Here is a 26,890-nt window from a genome sequence, read left to right as displayed (position 1 = left end):
AAATCCTTTTCATCAAAAACTTCTATTAATGCAAATTTCTGTGAAAACACTGAAAATACAAAACCTAAAATATTTCAGCTTTGGATAAAATGTTTGTTCATATGTTCTTGGTTTTGGCTAATGATTTGTAAACATAGATATATTCTTTTAGGGAAGCATACACTTTCTGGAAAACAAAACAAAACAAACAGTTTAGCCCAAATTGTATTTTACACAAAAGAAAACCCTTGACAATTTTTTTACCCAGTCCAACCCAAAATTTTGTAACAGGTGAGCATGGCTGGTACCTCTCCCACATGAGGCTAAGCTGGTGTATCTTTCTCACGCTTTCCGAGGGAAGCTTCAAAGCAGTTTTGCACGTCCATGGCCTCATGTTTGTTCACACCTTCTATTTGTAAATCTTTCGGTCCAAATTATCAATGCCAATATCTTTTCACAAATGTACCCAGTCCTTTTATCAGCTTCTTGACCTCAAATTTTTACCTACACACATAAAACAGATTAATCAGTAGATATTTAATAAAGAGTAGACAGGTAATGGATATTTTAAAACTGAGCAGCAAGTATATCTCATTTTAGCCCCTCACCATTAAATCTACAGTGTCTCAGCAAGATGCATACCCTCAAAAACTGCATAGGATCATGTATGGTAAAACCAAAACTGTCCTTCTTGCGATAGAAGAATAGTCCTTAAATCTCCCTTTAGTGCATAGTATTTGCTGAATGTAAAATATGTTGCTCAAAACAGAGAACTTTATCTTCCTCTCGCATTAACATAATAAGCGTGAGACTCCCATGACTTCCATGCAGTTATTTTTAATTTATTCCGATAGAAGAGGAAAGAGACCTAGGTTGTCATCCTGCACTTATTTATTAAATTATTTTCTTGTAGCTTGTGGGAATTCTTTTTATACTCAGGAGGTTTTTTTCCCACATATTCATCACTCCTGAAAGACAGTACAGTCCTGATCATCAGATTATATCACATATTAGTCTAATGTGAAACTTTTTGCCAGAGAGGAATAAGCAACAACCTGTGCTTCAGTATAAATTGGGACAGATTTGGCATTAGCAGTAAGCATCTGTTACACTACACTCAATACTGCAATACTGAATATATATGTAAGACATTAATGAATACTGCAACATATACACATGGTCTAAACTAGAGTTTGCCCATAAGGTTTTGTTCCTAGTGGCTAGAAATATTCAGGGTCAATTAAAGGTGAATGTTATTAGCCACTTCTAAGCTCTCAAACTGGACAATTAATTACAGTCTGTTGCCAGCAATGCTTAGCTGCAAGAAGCAGCAGCTTCTCAAGTGCTCGTGCAATTGGCTGTATTGATCGCTAACCTGCCCAGAATTCTTTTTCTTCGTTTAATAAAAGCAAAGCATTTTGTTAAGCAAATCCAAATGGATGCTTTGTAATTTTTCAATGTACAAAGCAAACATTAAAATTTCTTTTTGACTTCTGTTGGCACAATTTTTATTTTTATTTACTAGTGTCACTGAAACTTATTACAAAACAAATTATTTCCAAAACTAGTTGAACACTGACGGTCACACTTCATCTACAATTTCAGTTATGTAAAACTTTATAATACTCAAGCCCAACAGAAATGTTTCCACAAGGTTATATTTTAATTAAAAAAGAAACATAGCAGTGGAGACATTTTAAATATAAACTACAATCTGCTCTGGCAATTGCATCTCTATGATACAGCATAAAATCTAAAATTGAAACTGAGCGGAAAATGACTATGTAGACAAAAATGAAACTCACTAGTACCTCATTAACGGAGGAAAATGCATAGCGGTCAAACAATATGAATAGTGATAAATGAAAACTATTTTTTTTAATCTTCAGTTTTAATCTTGTGACGTTATTTTAAGTAACAAAGCAAATATATTTATTTTATTATTACTTTTAAATACAGAGACAAATTATTTGCCAGAACAGCTCTGTGGTGTACTGTCAGCTCCTTAGGTCCCTGACTGGACCCTTTTACCTTGCCTGTTTGCAGGGAAATTCTGCCTTCATTTTGTCAGCCCCCTGGCCCCTTTTAAGTCTGAATTTTTGTGTATTGGCTCCTACTTCTGACAGGAATCTGATAAGAGAAGTTGGAACATGACAGTAGCAGAGATTTCTAAGGATTATTTGACTTTTCTAAGTCTAGGCTGCACTTTCTGCCACATACACTTGACTTTTTTTACATTCTTCTTGTTTTCTGCTGAAGGTCTTTTGAAAACTAATGATGATCTGTGGGAAGGAGAGGGCTGGAAGAGTTCTCATATTGTCAGAGTGCTGCTAGCATCAGTCAGGGAATTGCGTTGGTATTTCATTTACTCTTCTGCTCCTTGCTGTCTTGATGGGTAAATTTTTTGTATTAAGCAACTTTGCTTAATATAAAGCAAAGGGTCCCAGAACTACAGAGGATGGTCCCTGCCTTACAGTGAAATATCTTTAATTCTGAAGGATATATGGACTGATCACAACAGGAGAAGGATTTTTGTGGGATTCAATCTAGGGCACAGTTCAAAAAATAAACTATGTGGGGATCAAGAAACTGATTGCGAGAAATCCAAGGTCAAAAGTTTCTATCAGAGCCTACCAGATGATGTATCAAAGGCATTGCCCAAACAGATGTCTGAATTTCCTTTAAGAACTTCCTTTGTTAGAGACTGTTCCTATTACCTCCTTTGAAAAATCTGTGGCATCTGGCCAAAACGGCAGCAAAACTTTCCCCTCCTGAACTTTCTCTTCATAAATCACTTTATAAACCTGGACTGCCACCTTCCAGCTCCAGAAGTGGGAAACTGCTATTGCAGGTAGTTACCATACTTCACGAAGACAGTTGCAGTGTCTGGAAGGGCTTCATGGGCTAGTCCAGAAAAGAGTGGCTAAACAAGGCCACCATCTGCAACTTCTCCCGGCTGGATAGGAAAGGAGGTTGCATTAGAGGCTTTCTGCAACAGAAATGGTGGATGCCTGGTCTAGTGAGCAAAAGATCTTGTACTGATCTGTGGCCACAGAAACCCATACCCCACACTGGTGACCTTTCAAGCTACCAGCCTACCTCTCCAAAGCAGGACAAACGAGAGCCCGGCAGAAATCCAGGCTCCAGCATCACCTGTGTTGTGTCAGGTTGCCAGATGGTGTTTTGTCATCTTCAGGCCAAGGTACAGTCCAGGGACAGGACCTGCCACACTACAGGATGAGAGGCATGCATCTGCCCCTCATCTGCTATATCTTCTGGGGTACATTGCACTATGAGAGGCTCCAGGAGTGAGCAGGTCCATCCTTGAAGCAAGGTTTATAGGGAGAAGTAGCATCTTCTATTACTACAACTGATATAGTTGGAATAAACAGAGAGACAACTTTTGAGCCCCAAAAGCCTGTTTGTTTGTTTTTCCAGCTACACCAGTTGATCTAACGAAAGATATTGTCTTCCTTGCCTTACTTATATGTTTTAGATATTCGTGACTAAAGAAACCCTACCACCGCTTATTGGAACCACTCCAAAATGGCTCAGGGTCCCTCTTCTCAGACCAAAGACAGATGATCACTATGGATAATTTTTTTTTTTTCCCACCTCTACAGTCCCTTTAGGTCCATTCCTCCTTCCTAGCCAAGCTACCGGTATTATTGACAAAACAACATCAGGAAACACAAACACAATTCCAAGGTGCATTATCTTCTGTAAAACTAACATAAATAGCATTATTCCCAACTTCATCAACACAGGTTTGCACAAAGAAAGACACACAAAGTTTTCTTTCTTTAACACTGCACATCTTCTACCAACATTTTAAAGTGATATGATCTCACAGTCCACCACCACAACAGCCAGCCTTGCCTTCTTATCCCCCAGCCATTCATCCCCTTCATGGTCCTCTCCCTTCTGGCAGCACACAGGTTTGAACTGTGTAGGGGACTAGTTTGGGAAAGAATCTGGATTAAAAAATAAGCATTTTTTATGCCTTAGGGCCATCGAATACTGAAATAATGATCTCAGGAAAAACGTAACCTATATTCTTTTGCCACTGTAAGGATTGCATCCCATCTCAGACAGATCTGGCTATTCAGGCATCCATGATATGAAGATTTGACTGTGACAACTAGTTATGCCTAGATATCAAGCCATATAACTAGAAAAAGCTCCAGTGAATGTAAAATGAACCTACTTATTAGCTGTATCAGGTCATTGGGCACATCAACAGCTTCTCATTAAGTTGGAGACCAATTCATTCTTTCTGTCCTCTGTTCAAGTTTTAATGGTACTAGCAGTAGCTACTCAAGAGACCTGAATGTGACCTTCAAGACAACTACATTGCGCCTAAACAATGAAACTATTAACTGGCAGTGGGAGTGTCATTGGACACAGTTTCACACACTGCAGCCATCACTCATCTATTCATTAAAAGGGAAGATCCATCCGCACTCAGAGCTGAACACAACACACACCTAACTGCCTTTTCTAGATGAAATTGGAAGTCAGGCCTTTACCTGCAGCAATATGCTCAGATACATATGCATGCACATGCACAGTCTATGGACTGGGAAATAAAGATTATTAATATTATTTCATATTTATTTAGCAGAATTTCACATACCTTATTTATGAGGTCATATCAATCAGTGAGCAAACAGATCAACAGTACAACTGATCATCTGTCATTTTTAATTCTTTCAGGATTATATCTCTTAAGACCAAAGACAGACACATCTCAAATACCTTGCATAAAAAAGCAGATGTGTCAGTTGTTTCTCCACACTTTGAGTACTGAATATCCCAGGATCCTTATAAGCCTCTACTTGTCTTCTGGATCTTCTCCATTTCTAGAATAATCAGTTAACATACTGATATAGACACATTCTCACTAAAAGCGCCATGGATTTGAATGAAGCCACACTTAAGGTCTGTGAAAGATGCTCAACTCATGTCTCTCTGCATTTTTTCATACTTCACGTGCTATATTGAGTTCTTTAGCTGGATTACTTGATCGGAAAGCAACTATTAAATGTCAATGTCCTGTAAACTACCTCACATGTCTCCAACCATGAGCCAGTCCAGCAGTTACTGGAATGGATTTGGGATTCTCAGGTCCTCATCTCCTTTCTGCAATTGATTTCCATATAATCTCTGCACGCACCGTCCAGCCTTACTCCATCTCAGTTATTCAGCCTGCAGAATAGGTGTATTAAAGCACAGCTATTCCCAGGATTCCTTGCAGGCATTGCTAACCAGTGTCTGTGCAGGATGCAGCAACCTGCATGTAAAAACCTCCTGTTTGGCTTGCAACAGGAACTGAACCAGGGACCTTCAAACACTGAAGGCAGTAATACTTTCAGGTTCAGGAGGATGAAAGGTTTCCCAGACTGACATCTTACCCAAAGGACACTCAGAGAGAGGGTGAACCACACACCTGCTGCCTGTGAATCACCATAGCATAGAAAAGCCAAAGCTCCCACACTTTTCTGTGGCCATTAAAGGGTCCTAACCCTGGTGCATATGACACAGTGATGCAGAAGCAGAGACACAATTTGAAGGCACCTTTCCAAAGCCAAGCCATGCTCTGTGGAAGCTCACACAGTCAGGAAACAGGTGGATCTGCAACACTGCAGGGAGGCATGGCAGTAGGAGCTGTAACAACAGACCCAATGATATAAGATCCTTAATCCTTAATCCCCAGTAAAAGAAGAGTACTTGGGGCAAGGGCTGGTGCTTCTCCAAGGCTAGAAGAAAACCAAAACATGGAGAAATAGTGGCAAGTCCATCCATCATCTTTGGACTTCTAACTACCACATTCAGAGTGGAGGGCCCACAGTGAAACTGGCCTACCACGTTTCAAGTGAAAACATTCAATGACAACATTCCTTACAATAGGAATTGCTGCTTCTTTCAGTAGGGACCACAACTTAACATCAAGATCAGCAAGGTAGAACATCACTGGAAAGAGATAAAGTAGCATGGTTTGTTTCTACAAAAGTTATGTAATGAACAGAGGGAGCAGCAACTATAGGAGGGAAATTCTATCCAAAAAAGTGTTTCCCATTACTGCCAAAAAGCTAGAAGTTGTGTTTTTCAGAAATTCATTTAGCCCAAATAAAGTTAATGCAGATAGGCCAGAATTTCTGGTCAGTGTAAATTGGTGCAACTCCACTGACTTCTGGGTAGCAGAGGCTTAGCACACGGTACACCCAAAGTGCCAGATATTCGTCATTACTAACATAACACATTGCGGCTCACTAAATTAAAGGTTTTAGTGCTGCTTCAAGACTCATCCAACTACAGTACATTTATCTTTCCTATTGTTCAGTTGTTTTGTCTCTGCCTCCTCGAAATTGCTGTGAAAGTCTCTTAAACAATTGTTTTGTTAATATGGCTTACTTTTAGCTCTGGAAAAAGTTACACTTCTCTTCATTTATCTCACACACACACACACACACACACACGCACACACACAGAGTGTATAAAATCAGTTTGCAAAATGTTGTGTGATCCAGCTGGCTGAAAGGTGCTCTATGAGTATCATAAATCATTCTTTATCTACCTTGGCTGTTTTTATAAATAGCACATCTTGGCTTTGTACATCTTATATGCTTTCGATCATTTCTTTTTGTTTAGGGGGAAAACAGTGATAAGGATTTGTTTATTCACAGGGAGAGAAAGACGGGTATTAATATTTTTGTGTTGTTGCTGAAAACAGTCCCAACAGGGACTGAATTTCCAATCTTTCATATAAAAGCCATCAACAACCTTTTTCACTAGGCTACCCAGGATGTTGTTTAAAGCTTAACACACACAAGAAATTTCATGTAAATTAGCCACCTGAGGGTACCAACACGGACCCATGATTGTAATAGAAACATATTGACATTGGCATAAAAAAGGCTAATTAACTGCTTCCTTTCTGCCAGTTGCACACTAGATCTACACTGCTGCTCAGCATCTCCTGCGCCCGCTGCAGATACACAGGCAAATACTCTCATCCCACCAAGTTCAGCACAACGTCCACTTAAAACAGTTGCACAGAAGTGCAGGGGAGCAGGAGGGGACGATTGCTCCCCCAGCAAAGGGATAGAGAGTTCAAAGTATGACCCTTTCCTTCATGTGGAGCAAAGTTCTCCTCACGCACACACCGTTTGTGGAAAATCAGACTTCATATGTTTTTCTTCCTCACTACAAAGAGTCATTGAAATGCTGTAGTCCTATGCAGCATGTTTTGTGCTGATAAGAATAACAGCATGCAGGAAATTTAGTCCTTCATTTCACACAGAGGAAAACAGACTTTGTGGCATATTCTCACTGAAGGCCGGCCCCAAACAGGATACGAACTCACAGCTTCTAAAGGCTAAAATCAGACAGTTTGTCCAGGGAGTTGCACATTCCGATTAGAGAGTCTTAAGGTGCTAAGCAAAATCTTGTACACTTGCATGAACACAGCTGAAATAAACTGTGAATTATTGAAGTAATTCTCAAGTGGTACAGGGCTTGATTGCCTTGTTCTTGGATAGCAATTTGCACCCCACATTGAGAGTATGAAGCAGGTGTAAAATGCCTGCAGTGGAAGAATAGGGAATGCTGATTTAATGGCAGTTTGTACACACATTGCCCTGAATTAATAGGTATGAAATTGTCCTACAAGATGGAGCGGAAGAAATCCAGCCCCCAGAACTCAAAACGTGTGTTCTTTGTGGCTGCTAAGCCCTTTGCATTTGCAAATGTCATGATACTAATGCTTGTTTTCACAAGCATGAGAGATAAGCCCATACCAAAACCATGTTCTAAGTCCCACAATGATCTGGAATACCTCAAAGCCATCCCCAGGTTTTCCAGTTCAGCCTCGTTTTTGCTGTTTATAATCTTTTTATTCTTTCGACTTGCTTGTTTTCCCTGTTACACACAGCAGAAGGTGAGCTCACGCTCAGCATTTCCCCTGTAACCTTTCTGCATCCACATCATCACCTCGCATAAAGAAAACCTTTACTGTGAATTCTAGCCATGAAGATGACGTAAGAATGAGGGACAGCATAGATCAGATGAATGGTAATGGGATAACAGGCTTTTCATCTTAGGTCACCAGAAAATCCAAATCATCTCAATATGAAATGAAAGTTATTCCAGTTTGATCACTTTTTGGTAGACTGTGAGAAAGGAGCTTTTGGTCTCGCAACAGACTGAACTCCATGTCACAAAAAATAAATAAGCAAAATACATAAATAAAAAATAGTGCACCCATCTGAAACCATTGCTAGCAGCCAATAATGAAATCGGGTCTGAAAACCAAACTAGCTTCTCACCTTTTATCTTGCAGTTAAGGGGCAAAGTACCCTGGTGGGAGGCAGAAACGTGCATTTCCGTTGCCTGTGCTGTCCTCACTCTGAAGAGAAACACAGGGCTCAGTGTGTGGGGATGCAAAGTCTACACTAAAGTCATCACAAACCAGGGGAAGAGATAGAAGGGAAAGTAGTGTACCAGAAATAGTGGTTCTCTGCTCCCTCCTCACACAGTTTCAGCACAAGGAGGAGGAGAAAAAAGTTCCCTGTAACTTCAGCACCTGCCTGCTTCAGTACGTGCTCGTTACTAGATGCATGTGCACACTTCTAGGGTAAAACTCTTTACGTGTTAGAGAACACCAGAAGAAAAAAGGGTAATTTATAAGCAGCCAGCACCCTAACAAAGCTAGCTCATTTTATATTCTTACTTTCTCCAAACTCATCTTAGAGATAATACTTTTCCCCCAGTCTACAAATTAAAATTTCTCTCCCCTCTTCCCAGCCTTTTATTTCACTAGGTTTGAAAAATGAGCTGTGAGGAAGATGGATGCTGTGGCAAATGTACACTGAAAATGTTAAGAGTTAACAAAATCACTGGCTAGGAATAGAAGATAAGGTTAAGGGCAATGACCTCCTTTTTGCTCCTGAAAATGTAGAACAAAGGTTTAGCTGTTCTACTAACCCTGTGTGCTGCTATTCTTTGACTCCTCATGGCTCAAAGAAGGCCTCGAAGCAAAAATATTGCCACAGATCTCAGTGCCTGTTTAAGGTCTCTTTGAGACCCTCCTCCTTTCATCAGATACAAAGCAGCTGATGAATGAAGCCAACTATTCCTGCAGAAACGAGATGCACACATGCACACACAGCTCACGGTTCTTGGAGCACTCTGGCAGCCATCAGCAGCAATTAAGCAATTTATTTGTTCCGTTACATCCCTTCACGTTAACCACTGTGCGCCCAGTCAAACCACTCTGAAGAAAAGGGCCATTGCTTACATTAGCCATCACTGACTAAAATTCAGATAAAGCAAGATAGGAAAGTAAGGCTGGAAGACATCCTGGTATGTCACTATCCTAAAAAACTGTAGCTCACTGCAAAATAGAAAAGGAAGCAAGTCTCTCTCTTCCTGCCTCCCCTCCTCCAGATTCATTCTGGCTGGCATGGCCTCTCCCTTGCTCAACGGAGTTGATTGTTTACTTTTTTTTTGTTAATAACAACAGTGAGGATCTGCTTTCTTTGTCTCTGAGCTCTGCTTGATATGGGAGACTTGCTTTCAGACTGCAAACAGCTTGTGTGCAAGAGGCTTGCTTGCCTTGCGTCTTAGATCTCTGTCTTTAAATGACATTATAAGGCTGGCAAGACTGGGCTGAAAATGAAGAGGCATTAAACCTTGATAATTTTCTGCTAGAAGAAACACTTTAAGCCAAAACGACAGTCAAATCAGGAAAAAAAATCCACTTTGATAAGTTGGTAATTAAAGAACAAGCAAGCTGGTGAGGCAACTTGATCAGTCAACCATGCTCGCCAAGATGTTACCGTCAAGTGGGACAGCAAGTTTTAAAGGTAAATTTTGCTCTTCACCCAGTCAGTAGAAAAATAAAAGATGACACAGATGTTCCACTGCAGAGGAGAGATCATGTGCAGGAAAACAGGAAGGATCCCAGTCTTATGAGAGAAGCCAAAATACAAGGAACATGCCAAAGGAATGAGAAAAATGAAGCAGAGGAATGTTGCTAGTGTTTTCCTGATTTTGTCACATCTCTTCTGATGCCTGAGCTGAAGGGTAACTGATTTGGAATCCTTCAGTCTGTATAAAGTATTTCAACTATCCTGTATCCCAGTGCAATAAGTCATCAACTGGAGATTTGGGAAAAGGTAGGTTTACGCAGCATGTTTTGTGGGGACCAGAATTGGCCCTGCAGGCCTAGGAGACTTGGAAGTGAAGTGCGCCAGAAGAGGCAAAGAAAGAGACAGTACAGAAATATATCCAGAGAAAAGACTTAAAATCATCTCAGCTCCACTCAGCTCTTGGAAACCAAACAGAAGCCAGGCAGGAGTCTGCAAGTGGGTTTTTATCAGGTCTGCAATAACAACTAACTCATGTTAATGTAGCTCTTAAGATTTGTTGATCTCTCATCCCACGTTTGCCACCACTGTTGCAGCCGCTGCTACCAGTCCCTGACGTGAACTCTGCAGGGGACGTCTGGAGACCAATCATGTGAAAGTTAAACCCCTGCTCACAAGGTGGTAGTCTGCCAGCCACCGCACAGCCCTGCAAGCTGGCTGGGGAGGTGCGCAGGGTCTAGAGATGACACGTGTGGGCCCAACATATCTGTCATTACTGAGATTGGTACGTGGCTACCCAGATATCTCAGTTATCACCTACTAGACAGATGGGGAGATCAGTGTCTTTAGGGAAAAAAGAAATTTTTATGGCATAAGCCAAAAGCATTAAATTCTGTTCCCTATAACTTATATTAGGGCTTATAAAGTCTATGTATGTAACAAAATCCACCACAGCTGGTCTATCACCTATTTAATATAGGACACAGAGTACAAAATAGTCTTTCAAAGAGCCCAAATGATAGGAAAAAAAACCAACCCCCAAAATCCACCAAAATCACTAACAACATTAAGCAATGATCACTGACAACACTGGATGTTTGTATTCCCTTCGACAGACACTGGTTTAGACCCTTGTAGGATTATGTGACTTATTCAAAGTAAATAATTCATTTAGGTGTTGATACTCTCTTTATAGTTGTGAAAGATAACTTCTAAAAATATGTTTGCTATTCAGTACTGATGAATAAAGCTTTAGTTCCAGCAAATCTGACCTATGAAGTACTTATTAGATGCCTTTCTTACACAAATGTCGTGCTTACGTGACTGATCACTTTATTCCCATGGAGCTACCTCAGTTGTTTGAACAAGATGAATGTAATTGCTAATAAGAAACAGGAAGCATTTTGAAGACAGTAATTGGAATGAACTGGAAGTCTGTTACTCGGGTCTATTGAGAAATTGCGTTGCCTTTCAACACAAAATAAATTTTGTCAACAGGTACCAAAATCATATTTACAGGCAAAAACCTGCATAAAGTATGGAAGAGGAATAAACATGAACCAAAATTAAGTTTTTCAAAATGCTGCTGAATATTTTTACCACCACTCAACAACTTCTGCTCATAAATTATTAGCATTACAATTCTCAGACTGATTCAAAAGAGAACAAAATATTCTGAAGAGTACCTTTAAAAGGTGCCATAACCATTTGCTGTATGTATTTAGGGAAAGAGCATTTTAGAATAGTTGAATATTAACATAGCATATTTTGTTTCCTGTCATGTTAGGTTATAACAAACTAAGTCAGCCAGACCACTGAAATAGGGCATTAAACACCATCCCAGCTGTAGTGGTCTTTCAGCCAGAGTTCAAGACCGTGGACAGAATGACAGGTTAGAGACAGCGGCTGAAAAGAAAATCCCTGACAGAAGTGGGGACAATCAGGAAAATAAAGATCTGTGATGAATAAAAGCAAGCTGTTTCTGCTCACAGTCATTCGCAAATGAATGACCTGCAATTTCTTCTTTATGATTTGTCGTCTCCAATGAGGTCAGTAGTTCTTTGGTCCTGAACCCCCCTGCTGACAGATGCTTCAGACAGCCAACCATATAATAAGGTGTGGTGCGAGATGAGGAGGAAAAGGAGACCCTGTCCTGACTTCTGCACATGATCAAATTTAATTTCGTGTGTTAAAGACATTTGTCTTAGAGTCTTCTAACATGCTTAGGTCAAAGTCGCATATTGAAAAAGATCTCAGTGGAGAAAGAGGAACCTGCTGTTCCCATTGTCACTATCAGGGCTTCTTTAGCTTCGATATGCTCACATGCACCATCGCTAGCATGTTTTGCTACAGTATTCCATCAGGGCTGTAGTAATAGCAGTTCTCATTAAGCATTGGAGCTAACCAGTACAAAATCTGTGTGACCTTCAGCTTTATAGCTACGTGGTGGGGAAACAGTCTCATGAGCTCCCTCTTAACATACCACAAAAAAGCCAAGTGCTTTTCCAGAGATCTTCCCACACCTATGTTAGTGCAGGTTTTTATTCTGACTTTTACTAAATACAGTGCAAAGTATGTGGCGAAGTCTGCTGGAGAACCATCAGGAGAGAAATGGAATTGCTGATAGATCAAAGAAAAAACAGGGAAAATTTTTGCAAATGTGCAGGGAAGCTTCTAAGCTACAAGGTTCAGTCCAAGTTTCAGACTCTGCCAAATGCGCAGGGATTTGAATCTGTGTCTCAGTTATAAAACGTAGCTTCAAATTCAGAATCCAAACTTCTCCAAAGCCTCCAAGTGCTTGGAGATTTAAAGTTTGTATTCAGCCACATGGATTTCAAAACTGGTAGAAGTTTCCTTGTCTCTTTGAATAGTCTGCAACATTAACAACCAATAGTATTTTTGTTACCACTATTTACTGTTTTTCCCAGAAGAGGCAGCAGTCTCTCACTTTCCCAGCTATAGATGGGCCACAGAACTTTATGAATATTGGCTGCTAAGTACTTCATTATCATCCTGTTGGTTTCTCCCCCTCTTCTCCTTTGTGCACCCCACCACGTATCTGCACAGAAGACAGTATGTGTATCTTGCAATGTGCTGGTTTATTGCACAGCTCCATGTGCACACTGCGTGCTCACCTGTCTGTCAGTATTCCCCGTGCCAGGGTGCAGCTAAACAGCTCTCAGGATAGGGCTCATTAGGCTCCACTGAACAGCCAAGAGGAACAACAGACTTTATAAGTGAAAACATTCACCAGGTGGAGAATACTCATCACTGGATTTGAGCAGGGACACATACTGCTTTTAAAATACTTCCTAGTAGCTATGAAAAAGGTAGAAAAACACATCCTCACTTATTCTCTCTGGCTCTGTTTTCACTGTGGTGAAGGTGCATTCTGCAGCACACCCCAAAGTCCTGGGCTCCCCCTAAGCAAGGAAACCATTGCAGCACTGTCCTTCCCCATCTGCCTGGATCTACTGCCAAAGGAAAGAGGAATGAGCTGGGAATGGTGTCTGCTCTGGCTCCCTGACGACAGGCAGTTGTGACTCTGCCAAAGTGCCCCCTGGAAACAGCGGCGAAGTGTTCTCAGATCCTGTGTTATAGCTATACAGGACTAAATCTTGTTCCTTTAGTATTCAGCTTTTCCTCTGCCTTCCAAAGGCAACGTTTAGGCAAAGCAGCCATGCCCAACAGGTAACTGTAAATCTTGATTCTTAAGATACAGACCTAAACACTTAATCAAGTGCATATATTGGAAAGCATAGGTAGAAAAAAAAAAAAGGTGATGACCAGGCACTACTATTTACTGTGGATGTACAACTCACTGAGTTGCTTCATGACGTAAAGCTATTGCAATATCTCAATTCATAAAGAGGAGTTCCCTGGTACATGCATTAAATTTGAGAATCTTTCACATCCCACTGAGTAAATTTGCAGGACACCAAACTGACTTATTAAAGGCAGCATAGTCCCACAAATTTCAAGTTTGATGTCACCATTAAACCTTCTCAGGACTGCTTCAGCACAGAAATCCATCCTTTTCTAAACCATGAAGCCATTGTGCTGAATTCCCATTTATTGCCAGTATGAGCACTCAGACTAACACTAACGGAGAGCAGGAGGAAAGCTATAGAACAGGGGAGTCTTGAGCAAACCCAGTCCCCAGGACAGCTCCTCTTTGCTGGGTAACCACATAGGTTAGGAAGTTCATGCAAGAAGTGCCTGGCACCACTCAGACCTGCGGCTGCACTGGCAGGGACTCTGGGACTCAAGAAATTTGCCTTCAGAAAGAGACGTATCCAAATGGAGCCAGCTCATGACAGGAGGGATAAATAACAGCTTGGAGACAGTCTGAAGGACACACTGAGAGGCAGCGAGAACCGGCCAGTGTCAGGTCAAGAAAGGAAATCGGTGAGGAGGCAAACTGTGAAATGATGCAAACCACCATGCCAGAGGCCACGTCATCGGCACCTTCCACCGCAGCTTGGCAGACAAGGCACCACAGGCACCCCAGCAGACATGGCACCCGAAATCCACAGGGAGAGGGGATGGGGAGTGGGGCCATCACTGCCCAGCCCTCCACACTGCCATGTTTGTCAGCCGTAGGTCAAGGGGGTGATATTAGGGCCATAACCAGTCCTCTGACACCAGAGCTTAGTACAGTGTCACATTCCCTGTGCAGCCTTTGCTCTGCTGCTGTCAGCATGGAGACAAGCCTGCCACGCATCAACTGCAATGGGGAATGCTGTTTTTTATACTGACACTGCCTCTTCTTTGGGCTTTTTGTCCATATAAGGCTGATGCCTGCCTTTGGTGAGACTAGAAGTCCCATGTTCATATGACAGCGGTTTAATTTCAGGAGGTATTAAGTATGTTTAAATAATAAATAGTCAATAAATACCAAATCAAGACAAATACTCATTTAAAATGTAAAAAAGAGGTTTCAAGACAGTAAAATCCAAGGATACGTGAGTTCCCTCTCAGGGGAGTGCACTGGTCTGATAGCAGCAGAGCAGATGTCCCACACCAGGAGAACTGTTTCAGCTTCTCTTGGTGCTTTAGAATTTATTTATGCTTATTTTGCTTGCAGCCCTGAGCTTATTTTCCTATTAGGAAACAATAATAGCAGTGTCCTACACATACAAAATGCATTTCACCCCTCAGGTCCTGAGGAGATTTAGAAATAGCATATAGTTATCCCAAACCAAAATCCTTGAATAACTATTAGTTCGGGCAAGCACAGGAAGTGGCAGGGCAGTACTGAAAGTGCCAAGCTTTGTCCTACCACTAGCAGCATCGTGGTGACTTTAGCACGGTAGGAGAGCTCCGGCTCAGCGGCTTGCCCACAGGGTGTACTCAACCTCTGCCATCTTGCAGTAGAGCGGTCAATACCAGCCATCACTGAAAATCCCACAGCTGATGTGAAAAGGTTGCCAAGCACAACGTGCGCTGCTTAAAGAAAAATCAACACACTCCAAATTGCTCTCCCTGCAGTGTTCGAGGTACCACAGTGCATGCTCTGGGTTATTGTACTCTATTGATACAGCAAAGCTTCAAGCATTTTTAAATTACAACCACAATTATGCATGTTGCACCCAGCACTTGCCTGCAGTTAGGCTTCCCTGAGAACATATGGGAGGCCTAAAGAGAAAAGGTGCTATATGGAAAGCAGCAGCATGTCAGAGAGGAGCCCTCCTATTAAGGCAGCTCTCCCGGAGGAGGCATGTCTGGGAACACGGCTACCAGGTGGCCTGAGGAAACGAGCTGGAGAGCCAGGCTGAGATTTCAGCCACAGCTGCAGTTAGAACATAACTGGGGGTGAGGAGAGGGAAAAAACACATTTGGGGTCTGAATGAAACCCCAGTAGATTGACTTCAGAAGATTTTGGCTCAAGCTCTTGTTTTATAAAGCCTCCCAGGCCCGATTTCCACACCGGACAGTTCTGCATGACTCCACATCATTATGGAGCATAATGTATGAGTTGGAACATGTGCAGAAGCTTCCTAGAGGTTTTCCTTCAGGTGCCTGTAAAGCACTGCATATTTATACTGCACTTCCTAAATCATAAACAAATAAATACATAAGACTGCCTGATTTACTTTTTTTTTTTTTATGTGAAAGTCACCTTGAGAGCTACTCATTTTATCTCTAGCATCACAGTTCTGCCTTTGCCTACAGTAGCAAAAGAACCTCACAACATGGAAAACTCGTTCTTAACTCTTATGCAAAGAGTTTCAAATTGACCTGTCACAAATTTCCAAACATGCCACAATGATCAAAGAGTGCCTGCTTGGCCATGTCAAATTGCTGGCAGGGTAGCAAAGTGCAAGATCCCATGGCATTTTGCATAGAAGTTCTAAAATAATTTAGGAGTGGCAATATGGTTTGAGATACAGCGGTGGCCTAGGAGTTCAGGAGACTTGGATTCTGTTTCTGGCTCTGCCACTGACCTGCCAAATGACTTATGACAAATGACTTAACACATCTGCCAAATTTCACATGGCAAGCGTGAGACTTTGTCTCCATTTCCACCTCAAGCTGTCCCTTCACAGCACTTGCATCCCATGCGTTAGCAGCACAGTCATGGCCTCTCTTCTGCTTCTTGATCCCATGTACCAGACGCAGCTTATCAGCCTGTTCCCAATGTGCGGGCCCACTGTGGCTGGATACAGGGTTGCAGAGCAGGAGAAGGGGGGGTCAGTGCTGCAGGAGACCCCTGCTACAAGACATACTGGCCAACAGCCACCTACCCCGGCTCTCTCTCCACATCACGAGGCCTGAAGTGTCCAGCAGCGCTTACTTCATGTGACACAATTCATGCACAACACGTGCCATGCATACCCAATATTCACCTGTGGCACAGGTCTCACTTACAGACTGAGATTTGAGAAGTTGAGGGATCCACTTCCATTTGTGGGCTTCTATTAATCCTTCTACTACTTCCACTGACACACAAATTGCTTGGCACAAGGATGTCCTTTCCCACTGTCTGCACAGCCCAAAGGCGCCAGTTCGAGCTGGGACCCCCAGTCCTCGCTACAGGGGACCACGGCTTTGCTTTCCTACCTACTACCCCCTCCCTCCTCCACAAAAAACATCGCTGTAACAGCTGCTTATTATTGCTGAAGCACATCTCTGATGATCCCAATTCCCAGGGCTAGCACTAATTTACCAGATGACTTTTGAAAAGTATTGTGCTGTCTCTGGCCTACATTTCTTCAAAATGTGAATACATCAGTAAGAAGGGAGCTCTATAATCTTCAACCAAATAACACTCTACATAGTACCAGCTATTGTCATTATTATTAAATATTGTGTTTATTTCATTAGTTACTCCTGCAGAGGAAAACACATACTATGAATAGGAGTCAGCAGGGGATTCTCTGCCTGGCCTGATGTCAGGCCTCTTCTCTGTAAACGTGGACTGCCTGCAGCACGTTGAATTTTGTTTATCTTTCACAATGAAGAGGTGGAACTCTAATGCATCCATTTTTTTGATTTTTCCACAAAAAAGGTATTATAAGGAAACCACAACTATCTGCCTTTGTTATTTAAATTAGGATTCTGTGTATAAATTCGTTAATGTTCTGCATTTGATATCACTGGAAATCAGCAGAATGCCCAATGGGAGAGAGGAGATGGAGACTCTTTTTTCATTTTGAGGAAAGAAAGAGCCTACAGCAAGCAGGATGACCAGCCTGCCTGAAAGTAATTTTAGCCACTGCTTGCATGATATACTAAGAGCCATGTCTCCGCTTCTTAAAAATGCAGGTCAATGTTTTGATCTGTTCATTATGTAAAGTGGCTCCCCCGAGCCTCTGGCTGGTAACAAGAGAGGAAAAGGTGTTGCATCAGGTCATTAGCACTATAAAATGGCAAACACACTGGGGGAGAAATCCTTTCAGGCTTCCTCCAGAAGTACTTCTGTTCTACATGTAAGAACTGAAATGCCATTAAGGGAAGGGCATCAAACAGACGCTGTGCTTGCACACATTAAGAGAGTGAACCTGGCCTGCAAAGTGTAAAAATTAAGTGATGAAAGCACAGAAAAGGGAAAAGGAAGGAAGTGGGCCATCTGACAGAAGAAAAACTGGGGCTAAGAGACAACGAGCTCAGCATCACGCAGGAAAACCATGACAGAGGCAGGTGTCCGAGTCCCAGGATGGGACCTGGCCACAGAGGGAAGGCAGACTGCCACCGCCTGCCGCTCAGTGGGGAGGAATAAGTGGGGACTTAGCACAGGCTGGGCAAATAAGTTCATTCATTTTCAAAGCCCTATAATTGATAGATGGGGTCAACCACTCACATTGGCTCCTCTTGAAACCCCATTGCGTTATTCTTATCTCTGACAAGAGGGTAGTTTTTACCACACTGTAAACCTAAATAATTTTTGGCATTTGAAAACTGTGAAACAGGTGGTTCCTCTGCTCTGGTTTTAAGAGTGGATAGAAAGAAGTGGATAGAAACCGTCCCTCCCATTGATCCTCATTCACAGGGAAGCTAACAGCAATAATTCACCCACTCCAGCCCAAGCCTGCACGTGCCCATCCCTGCGGGAAGGCTGCTCAGGCTGTGCCGGCCCACGAGGCCCCCTTGACCTTCCTCCGCGCAGAAGCAGTTTGCTCCCTTGCCTGCAAAGGGCAAGTCAGCAGGGATGCAGCAGCCATGCTCGACCAGGTCCCGCACCTCCCAACAGAGCATGTTGGCAGCAAAATCCCATTCCCCGCTTCAGCCTGGTCCAACAATTCCCAGCTCAGCACCAGCACAGCGGTGCTCTCCGCATCATTCATTTAAGCACACGTGCTATGTGTTCAACTATTTGTTTCATGATCTTCTATTTCTGTAATGCTGCCAACGCACACTTATTGAAAGCTGTTCTCAATGGACTCAGCAATTTATCTGGGGCAGCTTCTGGCTGCTCAGTGAAAGAGTCTTCAACTCTGACCTTGGGAAGGCAAAGAAATGCGATGTTAACTCCGTCAATATTTCAGGTCACCAACATAACAGAGGTTTCAGTCTTCTGGGGAATGCAGCCACAGAGCAGTGAGCAAAGACTACTGTGGCTGGGTTATTTAGGAGGGACAGGATACCGTTATCTAGTTGTTTACAAATAAAGACTCATAGCAAGACTATCCATGCATGCCTACAAGAAGAGGGAAGTGCAGGCTCTGAACCCCTCACGAATTGGGAGCATTGCGCATTTTCCCTGGGCAAAGCAGTATTCCCCTCCCACAAGCCCAAGGCTTCAGATTTTTTTCTCAAAGGCCAGGAAGTAAAATGCAAACAGTGAAGACACAGGCATGACAAAAAGGAGAATAGAGGATTACCTAGCTCTAGCAAGGCTACAGGGAACCCATCCATTTGAAATGTGAAATGCACAATTTAGAAAAAAAATGTGCTGTGGACAGGGTCTTGTTGTCGGCACCTTCACTGCTAGCTATTGATTTTACACTATTTATAAGATTTATTCCCTTTTATTTTCACCAGGGGAAATTAGGCTGTCAGGATCTATTAACCTGAAACAAGCCATTATCCCTCTCATGATTATCGCCTTCCAGGGCTGGCTGCAAAGTGCCCCCAGGCCTCCAGCTGATGGGGATGGAGGCCGCCTGCTTTTATGCGCCTCTCAAAGCCGGTCTGTCTTTACCACTCAGGGTGAGAGTGGATCCAGCTGCCTAATGTGCGGAGGGAGAAACCAGTGACATTTGCCTGAAGCGACGCACTGCATCCCGCTTCCCTGCTGCTTGCCCAAGGCCCGGCAATGGCGCTCCAAACAGCTGGCACGAGCCCATCAAAAAGCATCTCCCTCTCATCTCCCCCTAACAAACTGTGACATCCCCGTGGTGGTGTGCTCCCACTGCCAAGAGGAGCGTTCGCACTGGAGTTTTCAGCATGTATACGACACAGGAAAACTCAGCCATTCAGATTCAAATGCAATATCTGCTTTTCCATTTACTTTCCTACGGTGTTTTTATCTGCTTGCTTTTTAAGAAAGAATATTGAGGAGAAAAATCTTAAATCTACTGACATACAAAGCTCCCCAAAATATAGAACACTCTAATCTCAAACTCCTTTGCTAAACACCACCAGGATGCTGCCATCTCTGACCAAATTTTCTGTTTGAAAAGTGGCTCCTGACTAGTTGGTGGCACTTCTGAGGACATGAGGGACTTCAGTCTGCATCTGACCGCAGCCAAGGCACTTTTTCAGACCATTCTCAGAGGTTGTGTTAATGCACCTACTAAAACCTCTGCTCTACACATTCAGTGTGTGATTTTCTAAAACTCTTAAACTGGTCAAATAAAAATCAGTTGCCTTTGGATCAGAGCCATACACTGTTTCTCAGTGGAGACTATTTCCATAATGAACTGCAGCTCTCAAATTCTGGCCAGTTCAGCACGAGCCAGACTCACTAAATAGGAGCTGTGAAGTACAGAAAATTATGAAGCACAGATCTGGAAATAGGATTTGTGCCCTCTCGACTTTTAGAGCTGAGCATATTCCCCCAGGCAACAGAGGCGCTTTGACTGGTGGAACAGCAGGCGCTATGGGATACACTTTCCTTACCTTAAGGTTTTCAAGCCATATGAAAAGCAGTCCATGCTGTTTTAAAGCCCTTTTGAGGCCTACCCAGTTTACTGCAGAGTGGAGTTACTCATTCACAAACACCTCATTCCGGAGATGCACACTTAAACCTTGCAAAAACACTCCATGGTGCAGGCTCGGTATGTGATTTTCAGTGCTAATAGCATGGTCAAATCAAACCCAATTTCCTCTGGAAAAAGGCCACACATTCTTCAGTTAGGAGCATTTCCACCCTAAATCACAGCTTTCAAATATCTGCCACTCCTGCTGAAAAACAGCTTAAAAAAAAACCGCCACCACCACCTAAAAGACATTTTTCCCCTTCTATTTTCCTCAAGAATACCTAAATTAGCTCTGCTCTCATTTGACAGGATGGGACAGGAAAAGGAAAAAAAAAGGCTTAATTTCAGGGCAGAAACCATGTTTGACAAATTTTAGCCCAAATGAAAAATGCCTTCCTAGGCCTGTCTGAAAACAGGGCTTTAAAGTTTTAACCATCTCAATAATCTTAAGTGTTTTCCTCACTGCAGCAGCCCCTACTAAAAATGTTCATTCTCCAGTATTTCTATCACTTAAAACTCCAGTTGGTTATGGGTAGAGGGAATGCAGCAAGCACATCCATGAGTATGTATGTCAGCCACCGTTCTGCTACGTGAACAAGAAATAGCAGGTTTCCTCCTAACAGCTGGTTACCAGACCTGGTGCTGCTGCAAGGCAAGAGCAAATCCAAACAAGGATCCAACCAGCGCAGCCAGGCCATAACCCCCTGACAAAGGCTGAGCTGCACCACCTGGGGTGGGTTCACATCTTGTCACGTGGCTATCTACATTCCCCTGATGTTCAACTTCACTCTACAGCGAGGCATATGGGAAAACACAGACTGCGCGCCCATGGATTGGGTTTTCCCTATTGACAGTGAACATAGTAGGTACCGGGGGGACTGGATTTACAACAGGACAGGTAGGGCAAGCTCTCCTCAGGCATCTGAGGCTCTATCAGCTGTAAGCAGTACAGCCATGCTCACAAACAGAATTTGACTGCTTCTGCAAAGAAACCATGCTCTGGAGTCACTTGCAACGGGGTATCCCAGTGCCATCCCAATGCCATGTGGGACGTGCCAAAGCCCAGCCAGGAACTTCAAGGGTAGCCACTGCCCCGAAGCCACTTTGTCTTGGGGATGTTTGAGATGGACCTAACATGTCAAGCAGTGGGTACAGCTGAAGTGCTCTGGGGACACTAGGGAGGAACAGTCCCTGACACACCATTCCTCATTTAATTCCCCCTGGAGCAGGATGGTGCCATAGCTGACCAGAGCAATTAAGCACAACATCTGGGCCTCCGTGTCTCACGTATGCACAGGGTAAGCCCGCTCCTTGTTAACCCTTCTGCATCTGCAGACATTCACTGAGATAAGTCACATGCTAGGGGTGAACAGAAATTTGGAGCAGGTGCCGCTGCAGAGCCTCGCAGAGGCGCACTCAGCACTGCTGGGCTGAGTTAGACGTCCCCCAGTTTAAACACGGGAAGGAGCAAATGAGGATCCAGGAGCAGATCGGAGATTTGAAAACAATCAGTCACAATGCGAAAAACAACAGCTGTGGTCCTTCAGACTTGTCAGCAGAGGCAGTCAAGCCCTAACATACAGTAAAATAAACCAAAACCAGCAGAAGGGGCTGCACATCAGCGAGAGGATGAGACTGGTCAGATCACAGCTGTCTCAACCAAAAGATTTTCCCAGGTTCGAATGCCGCAGGCCAGGGAATGAGCCAGGGTCCAGCCTGTGCACTGGGGACAAACCAGCCAGAGTCATCACAAGAGAAAACCCAAGTGGAAGCAGAGGATGGGCCTCCTTGGGCACGGAGTTCATCTCACAGAGTTTGGGGACTTCTGACAAAGAAACTTGGAAAACTCCCTCCATAATCTATTTCACTCTGGTCAGAGAAACAGGATTTGTCTTAATTAACTTAAATAGAAATTAGATTATACTGACTCCCCTTAATTTATTTTACTAACTTCCCATCCTACTAGGAATAGAGGAGCTAGCCACAGAGGCAGCAGGATGCCCTCAGCCAGCTAATGCAGGTGGTTTTTAGGAAAACCTCTCCTAGAAAGAGATCAGAGCTGCAGAAAGATTTGCTTATTAAAACATACACATTTGATCACACAGAAATGTTCATGAGATTTGGCAGAATGACTGACCGGATTCAAGAAAGTGGAGAGGGGAGCAAGAGATGTTGTGGTTATTAGATTATACAGAGAGATATTAGATAGGGGATATGACACAGGTTACATTAAGAGACTACGGAAAGACTAGGCTGAGTACATAGGTACATTTGGCACTGAGGGGAGAAAGGTTAAATTCTGGCAGAAGCTCTGCAGAGTCCAATTTGGATGTGATCAGTCCTTAAACATGCAAATATCACAATTCATCCCAGAAGCAATAGGCCAACCCATGACATTCTCACGTAAGAAAAATACCTCCTAACCACCACGTGAATTCTGCCCGAGTCAGAACAGCACTAAGGCTCAAGGAACAGCCCTTTGCTTCCTCTTCTCTCTGCAGAAATGCTTCACTAAAAACTAAGTAGAAGTGTCTTGACACTGCTAAAGAGACCAGGTATCTCTGGGGAAAGTAACACGGCACATGACACGCACAGGGCTCTTAATCAGCCGAGAAACCCCACTGGTCCTTTCCACATGCGCTCAGACACATGGCGACGGACAAGCTGACAAAAGGCGACCAACCAATTCAGGAGAGCACCCACCACAGCTCCAGGCCTCCTGACACAACTTTCTGCCTAATCAAATATTCTGTAAGGGGAAAACATAATAATAAAACACTGGGTTTATGTTCTATTATCCCATACAATAGCTGTATCTGGCCAACCCAGGCAGCAGCTTCCCCCAAGGGTCTCCAGGAAACACAGGGTATACAAGCAAAGGAGTGAGAGTACTGCCTTTTTTCTTTCTTTTACTCCCAGGGCACACATTAAATGCATTCTTTTATTTTAATAAGCAAAGCAGCTGTATCTTATTCCCTTACAGGCTTGTTCCTTAATATATGTCTTTGACATGCTTGGGTGCCTTGAAAAAGAAAGGGGCAAAGAGGGGGATCATGAAGCTCTGAGCAAAGGAACAAACATGACAGATGCAGAGGCAGCCACTGCTGATGTTTCAGGGAGAAAGTACAGCCTAGTGGATAAAGCAAGCAAGGTCAGAAAAAGTCCGCATTCTTCTTCATTTTACTACTGGCTTACATGTGGTTATGGAGCATCTCACCTTCTTCACCTATTGAAGGAGAAGAGTAATGCTAACTTACCACATGGCAGCGTAAGGATGAGTAATTAGTCTTTTGAGTGCGCTTTGAGATCTTGAAATGCAAGTCATTATGAAACACATCATTGTTTTCCACAGAGGACCATAAGGATGAGTTTTAAGGGAAACAGGTATGTATATTGCCTTCCTACGGTACACCTGTAGCATGTCAGGGTCTGTGCAGATCTGTATTTTATTCCATTACGATGAGAAGGGAGATTTAACAGTGGCAGCACAATAGGAGCAAATGAAATCTCAGGACCCTTCATCATCAGATCTTCCTCTGAAATTCCTATTTATTGCATTTTCCCTGCAGCAACAAAACCACAGCAGCAGTAGCTATTACTGTTCCCATATACAAACCATATTAGACAGCATTTACAATATTAGCTGTCAAATAATATCCTTCCCCCTACCACCCACTCCTTAATATACACCCACTGATGTGAGAAAATGAAAGCTTGGGTATTGGGAAGGGGGGCATTTCTCCAGGCAAGCACGGCTGCAGACTGCAGTATCATAGGGATACTGTCTGCAGGGCACATGGGGAAGAAACTCAGAACTGAAAAGGAAAGATAAAAGGCTAAGAACTGAAGTATTTTCTCTGTAGATGATAGCGCTTGAATTTTCTAAGATATTTTTCTTTCATGCTGCTACCAACTACCTCTTTCAAATAATGTGAAAAACTGATCTTTATTTGTATTCCTGAGAGAAACTGATTACTCAAACAGCACACAATTAAAAACTTTTTTTTTTATTTTGCAACAGAACATAATATATTTTATACTTAAATAATAGCTTTCAGCCTGAGATCTCAAAGTCATTTGCAAATAATAAGAAGAATTTGACCTCTTAGTACCTCTGGGATAAAAGGAACCACCGTTTTTACCATATCAACAGGACAGCTGAGGCACAAGGATGTTATATTGCCAGGTTAAGGCTGCAGAGGAGGGTGGCAGGATTAGGAAGGGAATCCAAGCCCCTCGACTCCCCGAGCCAAGACCTAAAAAGAAGGGCATCCTTCATCTCTCCGATCTAGCATATCTCCCAGCCCTGTCAGCCACCGCAAACGTGCCAAGCCCAGCACAGGCAGAGCTCGCCTTGGCCACACACGCACCTCCAACACGCCTGAGCTCCCCAAGTCCCCCCACGTGTTGTGCAAGCACACGTCTCTCTTGTGCCCAAACCCTTGCTGAGAATGAGTGAATGTATGAAATGGCTACAACATCATCTGCAGCAAAAAGGGAAAAGGAACACCTCAAGCCTCAAACTAAACAGCGAAAGTCATGCACCAGTGCAAGGACTGAGTGGCAAACAGAAGACCAAGCTGAGCTGGTCTCCTCCCCAGCCTGCAATGGATCTCACTGACTACTGGAGGGAAAAGAGAGGCATCATCTCTCGTTACTCACTCGGCAGCTCCGGGAGCTGCAGAACTGTTTACAACTGGAGCTACGTCTGAGCTCTGTTTTTTATGTCTCATTTCTCACGGAGTCTTGTGGAGCCTTTTCTCGTGTAACAAAATGCTAAGTAGTTTGTTTAAAGAGAACAACAGACAGTCTCCTGGCACCTTGCAGAGCCATTTCCACAAGCACATAGTGACTGCAGCACGCCACCCCATCAAAATGGTTTTGAAGGCCCTTTGGCAGCGATGCAAATGACCACACACAGCACAGGACGGCCAGGTATCAGAGTCTGTCTTAAGAATTTTCCTTGAAGATGAATTTGCCAGGAAACCTCTTGCATCTAGGATTACCCCAAAAGAGGAATCTGGCTAGTGACCTCCAGGCACTGTTGCAGTCCGGGGCAGTCCTGTCCTTTCCCCCACACCACATGGACAGACATGGTCAGCACAGAGCAGATACCTTCCACAGACAACACTTCTGCCTGTGAACACACACCAAGAGACACCTCCAGTTGTGCTGACAGCTTTTATGCTCTCCCAAATTGCTTCTGCAAATGCAACTGTTCATCTTCTGTCAAAACACAAGGAAATAAGTTTGCTCCTTGGTGTCAGAGTCTTAACAGGGAAGAGGGATTAGCAACAGCCTTTAATACAGAACAAGGGTCCGCTCCATCGTCACAGGCAATCCCATTCAGGACCATGGGACCTAGGCAACCTCCTGCCCTCAGCCCATTGATCCAGTCCCAACATCCTAATGAAAAACTGGACAGAGGAGGAGGAGGGGAGAGGAGAGAACGCAAAAGCAGAAGCTCAGAAACTATGTCAAACAGACCTTGTTTCACAGGACCCTTCAACCATGCTGGGGTTGGGTTTTTGTGGGTTTTTTTTTTGTTAACTCTTTCATTACTAGTACTTCTACTGCATGCTGCACTGCTGTTCTGCAGTGAAAATAAAATAGGATGATTGGAACTCAAAAGGACAACCTAACATTTAAGAACTTAACCATTCATCCAGATAGCATCAGCATCATCATTATTTGCATTTCAGGAATACTAAACTGGAAGGAACTACTTCTACCACTGAATTCAGGCCCCTGGAGGCAGAACATGTGACACTTCCCATGTTACAAAGTTGCAAATGTACAAAGAAATCAGTATTCTTGCTAGACGGGATGAAACTTAACAATTTTAATTTTATCGGTAACTGTAATATCAGCATTTGAAAACTTTCCAAAAACACATTAAGAAAAAGTTTTAAAATTAAATCTCCATTTAGAGATTAAATTTTAACAAAATGTATTGAAAATTTATTTCAATTTATAAAACAATGCTTGCAGGAATTCCCATTCAAAAAGGAAGCTATCAAAAATGTTTATTTTACACACCAGGGCATCTCCTGATAGGTTTTTTTTCCCCCCAAAAAAAAACCTTTCAGTTAGATAAGTGCACAGGAGAAGACTACAGGATGCTTTCACTATGGAGTAAGCAAAAGAAGCAGTTTCAGTGATCCAAAAGCAGGAGTCCATTCACAAAGCCTTTGCAGGAACCAGCCAGTAGAGGGGAGTACCTTACTTCAAGCTCTGAAAGCTGGAGCTGTGGCTTGTTCCAGTCCTGGCTTGGGCTGCAGACCTCCTCCCAGCTGGTGATGCAACTTATCAGGATCTTATCAAAAACTGTGCTTGAGCTCACTTGTTTAAAAATAAAAAAATAAAATAAAAATAAATTAAAAAATCTCAATTTCTTAT

At 43.0% G+C, this 26,890-nt stretch overlaps 1 protein-coding gene across 1 annotated transcript in view; it reads right to left on the bottom strand.

Moving 5' to 3' along the window:
* Positions 1–26,890, bottom strand: part of TMEM178B (transmembrane protein 178B) — a 221,730-nt gene that overhangs the window by 87,872 nt on the left and 106,968 nt on the right. The gene's annotated exons all lie outside the window — the stretch shown is intronic.

Source organism: Apteryx rowi, unplaced genomic scaffold (assembly GCF_003343035.1).
Source record: "Apteryx rowi isolate R43461 unplaced genomic scaffold, aptRow1 scaffold_62, whole genome shotgun sequence".
NCBI lineage: Eukaryota > Metazoa > Chordata > Aves > Apterygiformes > Apterygidae > Apteryx > Apteryx rowi.
Note: the sequence above shows the minus strand (reverse complement) of the source record. Positions and strands in the feature narration are given on the sequence as shown.